The sequence below is a fragment of the Peromyscus leucopus genome, chromosome 4, assembly GCF_004664715.2.
Source record: "Peromyscus leucopus breed LL Stock chromosome 4, UCI_PerLeu_2.1, whole genome shotgun sequence".
Classification (NCBI taxonomy): domain Eukaryota; kingdom Metazoa; phylum Chordata; class Mammalia; order Rodentia; family Cricetidae; genus Peromyscus; species Peromyscus leucopus.
Genome location: NC_051066.1, coordinates 112790774 through 112803606, shown reverse-complemented (window position 1 = coordinate 112803606; position 12833 = coordinate 112790774). Strand labels below are relative to the sequence as shown.

Here is a 12833-nt window from a genome sequence, read left to right as displayed (position 1 = left end):
TGAAATGGAGTCAAGAGCAACTGTCAATACCAAATCCAGAAGGCCAAGCGTTGTTGCTTGTCCTCACTCTTCTGCCCTTCTCCCCTTTCCTGCTGAGATATCAGCCACCATATAGCTGAGAAATTGACGTCCTGCTTCCTTCCGGTAGGCCTTCTCTCCCCTTCTAGTCTATCTCTAACATATGGTGGACTAGAAACCAGAAAATGGAGTTTGTTCAAACTTTTGTACAAACAGACTTTGAGTAAACCCTGGGTCCATCACCCACCTGCCTTTCCAGCATGGCTTACTGACACACATTTCAGATGTATTCATAACTCACTTGTGGAGTAGTGTCATAGTACACATATAGACACATATGTATGGAATAAGACAAAATGCTGCTAAATGGTTTATTGATTAAACTGAATCAAACCTGCTTTATTTGTGAGGACAGGGACTCCACAGTCAGACACTTTGATATTGTCTGATTCCATTCATTAAAAGAAAAAAATGCTCCCCACAAACACAAACCACAAAAAACTGACATCATGACTCAGTCAATTCTGATAATGGGTTCAGCAGGTCCCTCGTCAGTCTCTGGGCTGGAAGACAGTGGCATGTAATTACAGTGTCTTGTCTTGAGTCCTTTATTTGGAGCCTGAATATTCTTATAGAGAACACCCACCCCCTTTCCATTCCTCCATTCTCCTGTATGCTTTCAGATGATTTTTCAGAAACATTTTCTTTTCATGGGGAGATGCAGAGACCTTTAAATTCTCCACAAGGTCCACAGTATGGGTGGTGCATTAGAAAAATGGATGAAGCCACACGTGACAGAGGAGTGTAGGAGAGGGGAATCTGCTCTTCTGCATCCGTTTCACCCACTGGTTGCATTCTTGGACAGGTTAACTAGAATAGTCTGTTTTCAGTGACTTCATCTGTGAACTGAGGATACACAAAAGTTGTCACTTTGTGGGGCTGCCTCAAAAGGAAATGAGAATCCTTGCAAAATACTTAGACAAGTCCTTCAGGGCAGGCTGGCTACAAATAATCACCAGCTCTGTGGGTTTCGTTTCAGCCCACTCATGGACAACGGTGTACATTTGTGGGTTTTTCTCTGTTGGCTTCAGTATTGAATCCCAGAAAAATCCAGGAATGAGAAGGGCAAGTAGAGATGTCATTTCACAGCAAAGGGTAGGGTACCAATCTCACCTTCTCGTCCTAGAGGCGATCAGAAGCGGGATCTCTCAGAGTAACTGCGTCCCTGGTCTTGTGAGGGCCTCGGGCCCCTGTTCTCTGTCGCCTGGGACTGGCCCGAGCCAAGGCCTTAGGCCCCAGTATTGAATGGTGTCCCTTCCGGCAGAGCAGGCCAGCCTGCGCACAGGCAGCAGCCAAGAGTGTGTGTGTGTGTCCGCCAGCGTGCGACCAGGTGATCATAGGGGGCGAGCTGCAGCCGCCAGGCTGGGCCCACTGTGAGCTTCACCCACGCGCAGCCTGCTGCCAGGGCAACCACTCAGGTACGCCACAGGGTGGAGCTTGCCTTAGGCCCCGCCCACCGTGGGCGGCAGACGTGGTTTAGCTCCAGCTAGGATGCTCCTAAACCTGAATCCTAGGAGTGGAGCACCAGGACTGCACCCTTCCATTCTGTTCGCCCACCTCCTGCCCTCAGTGAAAAAATAGAAAAGTGAAGCTGCGTGTGGTAAATAGTAATAATTAAATACACAATAGTTTACTGAGTAATATTAAGTAAAAGTGAAAAATGCAACAAACTGTACAAATGAAAAATGATTTTTTTTTGCTCATACATTCCTAAAACTATTTATACACAATGGAAATAACTTTATTTCAGAGCCAGCCCTCCTCCCCCCCCCCCCCCCCCCGCACACACACCATTTTGGAGGGAAATTTTGAAACTTTAAGGTGAAGGAAAAGCCTATATTTTAAAAAAAATTATATTTTTGTGAATGAGTGCTTTCCTGTGGGCCTATAAGTAACTATGTGTGGACAGTGCCCGCAGAGGTCAGAAGAGCGTAAAGCATCCTCTGGAACTGGAGCTACAAAAGGCTGTGAGTCGCCACGTGGGTGCCTGGAACCAAGCCCACCGGTCTTCTGCAAGAACAGTAGGTGCTCTTAACCACTGACTCATAACTCCAGCCCAAACTTTCATGGTTAAAATTAAATAATTTGAAGAAGTTTCTAAGGTCTAATAATTCCTGACACACAGCCTTTCTTATCTACCACAGAGATATTGCTTTAAGGATTATTTCACACAAAAATACTAAATGATATACAGATAGTATGATAGTATGAAGAACATGAATTGCAATGTGACTAAGGAAAAAAACTGGAAAAAGGAATGAAAAAGAAAGGAAGAGAGGAAGGAGTAGAGAGTCAAAGGCAAGAATATAAAAACCAGTTTTTACCACTGGTCACCTCTGTGTTTCTTCCTGATACTGTACCCTCCTCCTCCTGCCCTTTGAACTTTGTATTTAATGTCCCCTAGCACCAGAACTGTGTTGCTTCATGTGAATGGTTCCCTAAACCATGGGTGTTTATAAACTGTAATGAAATGGAGAAAATAGCTGCTAGGTAGCTTGTGTCTGGGACTCCTGTGCTCTTTGAGGGCCCGAGGCCGGAGTCTAGGCCTTATAGCAAGTTTAAGGCCAGTTTGAGTTTCATGAGACCCTGTCCCAAGAACAACAACCACTACACACACACACACACACACACACACACACACACACAAGTACACGTACACACACACACACACACACACACACACTTTATTTAACAGTTGCATGCTATTCCACTGCATTATTATTCATGCTCCTTTTAAGCCAGCAGTACTATTGGTGGATATTCAGTGTATTTTCAATATTTTCCATTAAAGCAAAGCTTCTAGGACCATGTTTACTCATAGTTTTTAGGAAATTAAGTGCAAAATTTTCTCTAGGGTGCATGTTAGCAGTGAAACTTCTGGGACATAGATTACATATAATATCAAGAAAATGATAACGTGTTTTTATTTTGGTGACACAGTTGATGTCAGTGGTAGCCTGGTTTAATTCTGAAATCCATGAAATTGTAAAAATGGTACATGTTGGAGGATTCACATTTAGAAGATGGAAGGGAACAGATTAGTAAGTCTGTCAGAACTACTGACTGGAAGCTGACAGAATCTTACACTTAGGTTCTACCAACATAAAGTATGAATGTAAAACAGAGCCCTGGCTAAGATGTCCATTAGCCTAACTTATTCTATCTTTATCTGGTGATGAGTATAATATTTTATCTTTAAATTAAAACTATTTTGAATTTAAATGAAAATAGTATTCATATAGTCTCAGACATGTCCCTAAACATTTGATTAATAAAAATTATTTATTGAATTACTTCACGCATGTTTATAAAAACTGTCATTAAATCTCCATAGATAAGCTGCTTTGTTACCAGAAGCTTGGAAATTTTTGTTTGTTGGCCTGGAAGGCCAACCTTCAGCAGATAGTCCTTAGCCTGTTAGTTAACTCATAAGGCATGCCTGTGGGTGGTGGTATATTATTAGAGATAAACCGTGTTGAGTTTTAAATGTATGTTGACATGGGATTGAGGTAAAGCTGTCGAAGGTGTTTTGCTGTTGCTGTCTTCTTTTCACAGTTCTTTACAAAACTGTCTGTCTCTTCTAAAGTCCATCCTTGCCTCAAAGCTCCCCCTGTTTCGGGATGTGCCTCTGTGTGATGGGAAAGGCTGCTGTCAGGGCGTCCTGCACAGGGATTTAAAACTATTTGTTGTACAAGTAAATCACATGTCAATGACAGATACATTGTATCTTTTCAAATGATAAATAAAAACATGTCCAATGACTTTAAAGTGAGAAATAAATTGGTCGACAATATAAAACACCACTTCATTCTTCCATCTGCAGCTCACCTTCACTTTTAATTGCAGCAATTTTGAGCCATGTCTTGAATGAGGGCTGAAGAATGATTCTTTTAGAATATGAGCAATTTGTGCATAATTATATTCAGATCAGAATCTATACTTTCTCTAGCTTAGAGAAAAGCTATTTTAGGATCTCATGAGGGGAATAAATACCTTGGAAGCTCTTGCTGTGAACATTTTTCTCAGCTTGTGTCTTGATTCTTCTGAATAGTCTCATCTATTTCTGAGGCTTTTCTCTTTTTCTGAATTCTGAAATACTTAAATTGAGTGGGATTACTTATCACTTGAAGATGGACAGAATATTCCGGTCTGCACATCTAAGGGTACACTTTTAATCACAATTTCAAGTTCTTGCACTTATCTTTGGGGTTTTTACTTATGAAAAAGATCAGTGCTAGTAATTTATAATAGTTTATGTAAGTTTTCAAATGGACTGGCATATGACTGGTAGTGGTTCATTTTATAATTCCTGTAGCTTCTCAGATGATGTGGTCGTGTCTTTTACTTTCTTGATTATAGATCAGCTTTTCTCTTTAATCTGAATCATAAAGGCTGCTTTATAGAGCCTTTCAAAGAAGGCACTTTTATGATATATCTTTTCTAATGTATTTTGTTGTTTTGAATTTAGCTATTTTCCTTTAATATTTCATAATAGCACAATTCATTTTATATGTTTTTTATTCACTAATTTTAGGCTAGAAACTGTTTTCTCTCTAACACACTTTATTAATGTAGGCCCTAAAGGATATATGTTTTTCCTTGAACATATTTTCATTTGTGTTTCCTGGTCTTAGTATTAAGTAGTCTTTTAATTGCTTCATAAAGAACTGAAATATTACTGTGCTCTCCTCAATGCCAAGATGGAGTATGCTGCTTAATTTTCAATTAATTAAACTGTTGATCATTTGGAAATAATTTAATTTGCTATATTATGATCAGATAGTGGGACTATTAACTGACTTTAAGAAATAATTCATAAAAGGACATAAAGTGTATATTATCTGGGAAATGAAATTAATGTATTTAATCAACTTCATTATATTATTCCATTTTCCTCTGTATTTGACTACTTTTTAAATATGTTCAATTCAAAATATATTAAATCTTCAGTAATAAGAATATTTTATCACACTCTTCTTTGCTAAGAAGTTTTACTTTATCTGTTGTTGTTTCCAGGCACATCTGAATCCCGACTTTGGTCTATTATAGTCCCTCTTCTGTTCTCAGGTAGAGTCGTGGTGATTGATGGGCTTCAGTACTCAAGTCTGGCTATTTCAGAAACATTTCTGGTTGTCCGTGTAAATCTGTGGAAAGGTAAAAATTTGTGCTCCCCTGAAAATAGTGATAATATTGTGGTGATGTGGATTATTTATATTATCTCCTAACTCTCCATTGAGAAACACAGCTCAAATCCCTTCCATTTCACACTCAACACATCTGGTTTCTAATAAGGATAATGTAGTGGAACAGACAGGGAGACATCAAAAATGAGGGCACAAGAGACATGATGGCTTCTAACTCTGAGAATATTGATATGAGGTCAGAAAGGAACTGAAGCCTCCAGCCAACAGCCATGGCCTAGACACCCAGGAAGTAAATCCTTCAGCTGCAGTCTCACTGTTCCATTTCTCCAGTCTGGAGCCACCATCTTGAATCCCAGCAGGAGAAGCCCAGAAATAGCCCCTCTTTCAGAGAAGCTGAGTCCATAGAAACCAGGAAAATGATTTCTGCTGCTTTAAGCCATGAAGTTTGGGTGATGATTATTTTAAAGAACAAATAGTAACATATTCACTTCCCTTGAGTATGATGAAGAATTGATTTTAGATCATGTATGGAACTGTGCTCTTGGTTTTGCTATGGGATTTAACAACTTACACTGGGAACTTCTCTGTTTTAAAACAATAAACAAACCAGTCTTGTCCAGGCTGGCCTAAACCCAAAGTTCATGTTAGCCTCGTGACTTAGCCTCCAGAGTAACTGAGATTGCAAGTATGTGTCATCATGTCCCACCATACTTTTCTTTTGTTCATTTTTAATCCCTGAACATTTCTGTCTGGATCATTTGTTTGTGACTAGAGTTGTATATCCAGGATTTACCTCAGATGGATACTTCAAGTCTAGATTCTCTGAATTCTTGTAATCTGTGAATACGTCTACTTCACTCTGATGAGTATCTTAGTATGTGTTGAACTTCTGGGGTCATGTCCTTTGCCTGAGCACCCTAAATGTTTCCTACTACCCACAAACACCTCCTATTTCCCTTCAGTGGGTAGGTATTTTACTCTTCTTGAACATTTGGGGAAATTTCCTTTCTACTTTGTATGTAAATGATTCCTTCTTCCTTAAGATTTGAAACATTTTCCCTTTGTTATTCTGTTTTTGGAAAATAACCAGGATGTATTTAGGCTATTGCCCTATTAATTTTGTCTAGAGACCAGGCGCCTCTTTTAGTTTACAGATTTTGGTTTTCAGCTGAGAGTACATTTGATTTTAATCATTTGTTTAATTTTTTAAATTTTAATTAGTTTCTGTGAGAACTGACAGCTCAAAAACTGGCAAGATGGTGCTTTGAAATGCTTAGGAATTATTTGGAGATCTAAGTTAAAATGTAGATTCTCATTGTGAGGACCTAGCAGGCCAAGAAGATACCTATGCATACAGGTACGAGTGATGCTGGAGATGTCAGGTTTTTCTTTCTAAGATCATCCCACAGCCCAGGTGATCCTAGGGAGACTCTGCGAAGATTGGCCATGAAATGCTTGATTTGTCTCTCTCCCACTTTCTATCATGCTGCAGGAAATATAAACAGGATGTGGTTGGGAAGGGGAGAGTGGAGAAGGCAAAGTTTGGGGAAGTTACTGTTTGGCTCTTGTATTCTTCCTAAATACAATCAGGCCACTCGAGGAGAACAGAAGTCTGCACATGCATCTCCAGATAAGAGGCAATTACCATTTATATGTCATGTATTCCAGAACTCAGAGATGGTGACTGCATCTTATCTAAAGACTTCCAAAAACAAGAGGCTCCATGCAAGTTTTAAGCCAACAGATAGGATGAGTAAGCAAGGCTAGCCACTTCCAATTTATTCTTTTAACCTCTTAGAGAGATGCAAAAATAGGTTCCCAAGAATTCCTGCATTTCTAAAGGTGATCTCTGATACTAACTAATAAGTAGACACTGTGAGCCACTCTGGCAAAGGAGCAGTGGAACAACAGGAAACTGTAAAGTAAAAAAAAACAAAAACAAAACAGAAAAATAAAATAACAACAACAAAACCCCCAAAAATCTATTGTTTGTAGGCTTGGATGGGAAGTGCTAGCTCAAGTAAAATAAAGTCTAGAACCACATGTGCATGAGCTATGTCAAAGCTTGCACATCAGTAATTGTTTAACTATCTGGTTCTCCCTACCTGCCCAGTTCCTCGGTAGAATCAACTGTCGACTTCATCAAAAGAGGACACCATGGTCCAGCTGCTCTACCAAGATGCCATCACTGACCATCTATCAGAACAGTTGATGGGTTCCATGCTAATACTGATATTGCTTGGATTTCATTGATCTATTAGTTAGGATTCTCTAGGGGAACAAAACCAATGGGATTAACATACAAAAAATTTAGTAACTCTAAATTTAATAAAAATTTAATGTCTGTTAATAATAATTTAACCAAAAAAAATCAACAAAATCACACCAGAGAACTGAGAACCCAGTAGTTATTCAGTCCTTGAGGCTGAGTGCTTCAGCAGTGGGAGTAGTCCCACAATGACTGTCTTTTTATGAGAGTAGGCTGTCACTAGTCTCAATCTAGCGACAAAAATCTGGAAGGTTCCTGGAGAACTGCTGGTCCCTAGTCCAAGATGAAATTTCGGAAATGCTTGTTCTAGTATCATCAACAGAATCATCATCATCATCATCATCATCATCATCACCATCAGCAGCAGCAGCAGCGGCAGCAGCAGCGGCAGCAGCAGCAGAAGCAGCAGCAGCAGGAATAGAGCAGATTAACAGAGTTGTAAGAGGGAAGGCCAGGCAAGCTAATGTTGAGATGATTTTCCTTCTGCAATGCTCCCTTTACTTGGACTGCTGTCAGAAGTTGCTGTTCACAGTGGGGTGCATATCATCACATAATCACCAAAGAGATCAGGATGGTTTTTCTGGTGCATCTCCTACTCAGGTGATTTTAATTTGTGGTAAATGGACATTAAAACCAACCAACGTATTCAAATAAGTAATTAGAATTTTTTTCAAGAACATTCTCAGTTCAGTGAAGACTTTTAAATAAATAATATTTAAGCACTATTTTTCATACTTCATAACACCTGTCCCCTTTTAGTGTAATGATTGCTGTTTCTTATCATGTAACTAGATTTGATTTTTGTTTAATTTTATATTATTTAAAGCAATTCGTTTGCATCAGAGGCTGCATATAGGTATAACTATGGACTAGGAACTTATTGATTTTTTTTTAGTTTCTTTTCTCATAAGCAAAGCTATACCAAATGCTGTTAAATTAGCCTGCTATTTTAATAACATGGAGAGAAAATCCTAGCATAGACTAGATATTGCATGTTAAAACTTTTAATTCTTTCAAAACCAAGGGAAATGGAAGCTATAAAAAATGGGGATTAGTTATTGAAAAGATGACCATGGTTCCATGACTTGACTGGAATAATCTAGGTCACACCCCATTAGGAAGTGTTCAAGCATCTTCTGGCCCTGAGATGAAACCTCTCAGCACAAAAGTCTGCCAGCCCAAACTAAGCAAAGGAAATCCCAAGAACTTGTGTTTTAGTGATTTTGAGTTAACTGAACATCCCATATTTTAAGCAATTTTGAGATAAGTCTCTTATCTGTAAGAAAAATACCTCTTTTCAGTATCATATCAAGTAGTCATCTTCATTGTCTCATTCATTTAAATGAATCTTTGACTTATGTATCTACTCTGTATAATATAAATATAGTTTGAATAGCCATCCAGAGATTATAGTTGACTTGAAATATGAAAGGTCTATATTAATTGATAGCTATGGTCTCCCAACTTTTTTTTTTACTATTCAATATGTATGTAGATTAAAACTACAATATTTTGATTAGGTTTAAGCTCAGCTGTGAAATTAATATTAATTGTTAACTTACTGCAATTATAGAAAATATTTTTTCTTATTAGAATCCCCGGGAAGAAAAGCAAAATAAACTGCTATAATTCTAAAATAATTTATATGCTACACATCCCAGAATTTAAAAATATACCTACAAAAAGTATAAGATTAAGATTGCTTAAAAAATTAGATCTTCCTGAAACAAAACAAATTAAATATTTGCCCAATCTCAAGCTGATTAGATATTTATTCTCAATGTATTTATAGCTAGTGCTTCTCTCTGGTTGCAGTAATTAAAGTATATTAAATATTCAAATAAGTAATTAGAATTTTTGACAAACATTCTCACTTCAGTGAAGGCTTTTAAATAAATAAAATGTAAGCACTATATTTTCATACTTTAAAACACTTTTCCCCTTTTAGTGTAATGATTTCTGTTTCTTATCATGTAAAAATATTTGATTTTTATTTAATTTCATATTATTTAAAGAGGTGCTTTTGGGTCAGAGGCTGCATATAGGTATAACTGTGGACTAGGAACTTACTGATTTGTTTATTTTTATTTCTTTTCTCATAAGCAAAGCTATACCAAATGCTGTTAAATTAGTAAATAACTAAGCTTGAGGTAGAAAATACTGTGGAGATAATCTGATTGGTTTTGCATATTCTCAGTCACTTTCCTCATGGGCCTGTCCAGCTTCACCAGTAACATCCATGATGTTGCTTCCATTGCACAACATCAAGCAGCAAAATGATCATTGTGCTGAAAATTTATTTTTCTGTGCTGTTTTTTGCAAATTTAAAGTAACTCATCTTCAAACCAATGAAGACATTTTTATAGATAGAAGCATTTGAGAAGGAAACTACTGTTGTTTTTGTTTTTTTTTTTTTTAAAAAAAACCCTTGTCATTCTCTCACTTTTTTATTATTTTAAAATGTTTCTCAGATAATTTAGGAAGACCATCAAGTAATGTGTATTGTGTTAAACTCTGAATATGTTTTTGAGTCAGGGTTTTGTTTTGTAGCCCAGGCTAGTTTTGAACTCTTGATCCTTCTGCTTCTGCCTCCTTACTGCTGGGATTGTAGACTCCTGGGAGCCATTGAGTGGTTCCTACACTTAATTTCCTCTTAGTTTCTAATGAGACAGATCTAAAGAAGATGAAAAGCCAAGGTAGCACATAAGAGTGATGGGGCACATTACCGGGATTTTGAGGAGAATTGAAGAATTAGGTCCCCTAAGAGTACAATAAGGTCAAATATTCTGAAGTGTTTATGCCCTAAAGTCAGATCAGTGATCCAGAAGGTATCACTCCCGGAACTTGTTGAGCGTCTTGGTATGGTAGGACAGTTATGTGGGACAAGAAGTGTTTGGAGATCAAGATCCTGAAAAGACTGAAATCTGAGATGGGATGTCCTTTGAAAGACCTGAGCACAGGAGGAAGAGTATTGCACTTGGCCAATTTTCCTGGTATGTTTTAAAAAACTACAAAAAACAAAACCACAAGGCTCATGGTGAGCTTCTGGACAGTGACCTTGATATCATCAGTAGTTGGAATGTGTCTGATATCTTTGGTACTGTGAGATGAACAATATTGGAATGTGTCTGATATCTTTGGTACTGTGAGATGAACAATAACACCACCTTAAATAAAATCATTTTTGGAACCCACCACTGTGTAAGACTTCTGACCCAGTCATGGGGATCCAGTGGTCTTGCTTTCTGTGTACTCTACTTGTATATTTCTGGATCCATCTGTTTCTTTCTTCTGTCTCATGGTGGTGTTAGTGACTGAGCTGGACAGGCACTTTCAGGTGTACACTCCTGTGATACTGCACATTCAAAATATACTTTCCTATTTTCGGTTAAAACTCTATGATGCAAGCTGAGCATGCCCGGAGGCATTTCTTTCCACCATTTGAACATTTTACATATGTGCTCAGTGACTTTGAGCTAAGCTCACCCAACAGTTTTCTTTTTTAATTAAAACCTCGAACTAAGAAGGCTTACAAATATATTCCTAAATTAAGCATGCTTCCAGATGTACGACCCCCTACCACTGCTTTGGAAATGACACTCACACTCTCCCTGCCTCCTGTAGGTCATACATCTTTCTCTAGTCTTTATGGTGTAGGTGTGCTTATTTTGGCTTTGCATTTACCTGGATGTAAAACCACTGTGTTGGGTTGAAAGGCATGTATTGCACTTGTTCAGGCATGGGTTTGTTCTAGGACACACAAGATGATGAACACTAAAGTCTTGTAGCTTGTGGAAATTTTAAAAACAAGATGTTTGTTTCTGCTTTGGACATCATCACATCACTAGCCTTTCATGCTAACATAGTGGTTATATACTGATTTTTAGAAAACAGGAGTGAGGTCAGGAGAGGGGAATGAGTTAAAAATACAGAACAGATTAATTTGAGAATTTACACAGATAAATCTCTTTTCAATGGACTTCAAGGGATTCTGCGTTTAATTTGCTCACTAACTATTGTTTTGTTACACTTCAAGAGAGAGGAGTATGTCATGATTGTAAATGCTACACTGAATTTGGCTATTCTATAATTATTCACAGTCACACTAGGCCTCATAGCTTTCCTTTAGTATCAGACTTCTTATAAATCCTACATGACACAATAATACATAATTCATAAAATTAAATGGCATAATTGGACATGGTAGAAACTGAGAGCTATCCAAGGTAGAGTCAAAAGAGAGAAGACACTAAATAAATCTTTTTGGTTCTTCATTACTCAGTAGAATTGTTAAGTTAGAAACACCAAATAGTTTGTTCAATATCATGGGAGTAATTGATGTCAGATCTGGAAGCAGAAAACAGAAAAAAAAAAGGTTTGAAAAGTATATTCATTATAGGATCTAAGTACTGTAATTTTTGATGCTAAGAAAATGAAAATACATTCAAAAATAAAATGGAAAGTCAAAAATAATCAGTATAACTATTTCAAATGGCTTACTTCTTCACAAAATTTGGGGAAAAGTAAGCATCATAGCATCCTAAATTAAATGGTTACCTAATAATAGTAATTTTCTACTGCATATAAATTAGAACACTCTTATATTATCCGATTGCTTAATCTTACTTAAAAACCTTTAATCCATGTAGTCAACTAGTAGCTTAGTTTCAGAGACAGTTTTCTACTATGCTGCCTTAAGTCCTTACTGGAAAGTTAACAGCTTTATGTGACAGAATGAGGGAACATTGTGTTGAAATGTCTCTTGGACTGAGTTTCTCAATATAGCAGTATTTCTTAAACTCTCATCATGCTTAAAAACAATCCAGTGTTCTTGCTGAAGATAGAGATTTTTAAGATGTAAGGGCACTGATTAGAAATTAACAAAATGGCATTTATAATGCCAAAAATCGGAAAAGTTTTTAACAAAAGTGCAAGACATATAAATGGACACTCTTAATCAAGACTGACAGACATCTCAAAGACTAGATCAATGGTGAGAAAGTCCATGTTTATAGACTGACAGGCTCAATTTTGTTGACACACTGAGTTCCATATTCCAAACAGTGCTCACCAAAAATCCCGAATGTGGTTTTATAGACATTAACAAGTCAATATAATACTTATGGATATACAAGGGACTTGGAAGAAACAAAGCTGGTTATCATTAAAAAGACTAAACATAGCAAGACTGGTGGGAATATGGAGAAAATAATACTTTCCCACTCTCCATGGAACTTTTAAGTATGTAACAGAGTTGCCAATAGTCCCATTTCTGGGCATATATCCATGGAAATAAATCAATATGTGAGAGATTGCTGCACTGCCATCTTTATTGGAGATTT

General features: G+C 37.3%; 1 protein-coding gene and 1 long non-coding RNA gene across 3 annotated transcripts in view; one reads left to right on the top strand and one right to left on the bottom strand.

The window, feature by feature from the left end:
- Window positions 1–1475, bottom strand: part of Ankef1 (ankyrin repeat and EF-hand domain containing 1) — a 31603-nt gene extending 30128 nt beyond the window's left edge. For both annotated transcript variants that reach the window (XM_028884503.2, XM_037205251.1), the window contains exon 1: window positions 1192–1475. The gene's annotated coding sequence lies outside the window, so the exon portion shown is untranslated. The remainder of the gene's footprint in view (window positions 1–1191) is intronic.
- A 57-nt stretch (window positions 1476–1532) lies between these two features.
- The window catches only part of LOC119087896, a 45919-nt gene continuing 34618 nt past the window's right edge, over window positions 1533–12833 (top strand). Inside the window, exons 1-2 of the long non-coding RNA XR_005091411.1 lie at window positions 1533–1678; window positions 5095–5232. This is a non-coding gene — a long non-coding RNA (uncharacterized LOC119087896). The remainder of the gene's footprint in view (window positions 1679–5094; window positions 5233–12833) is intronic.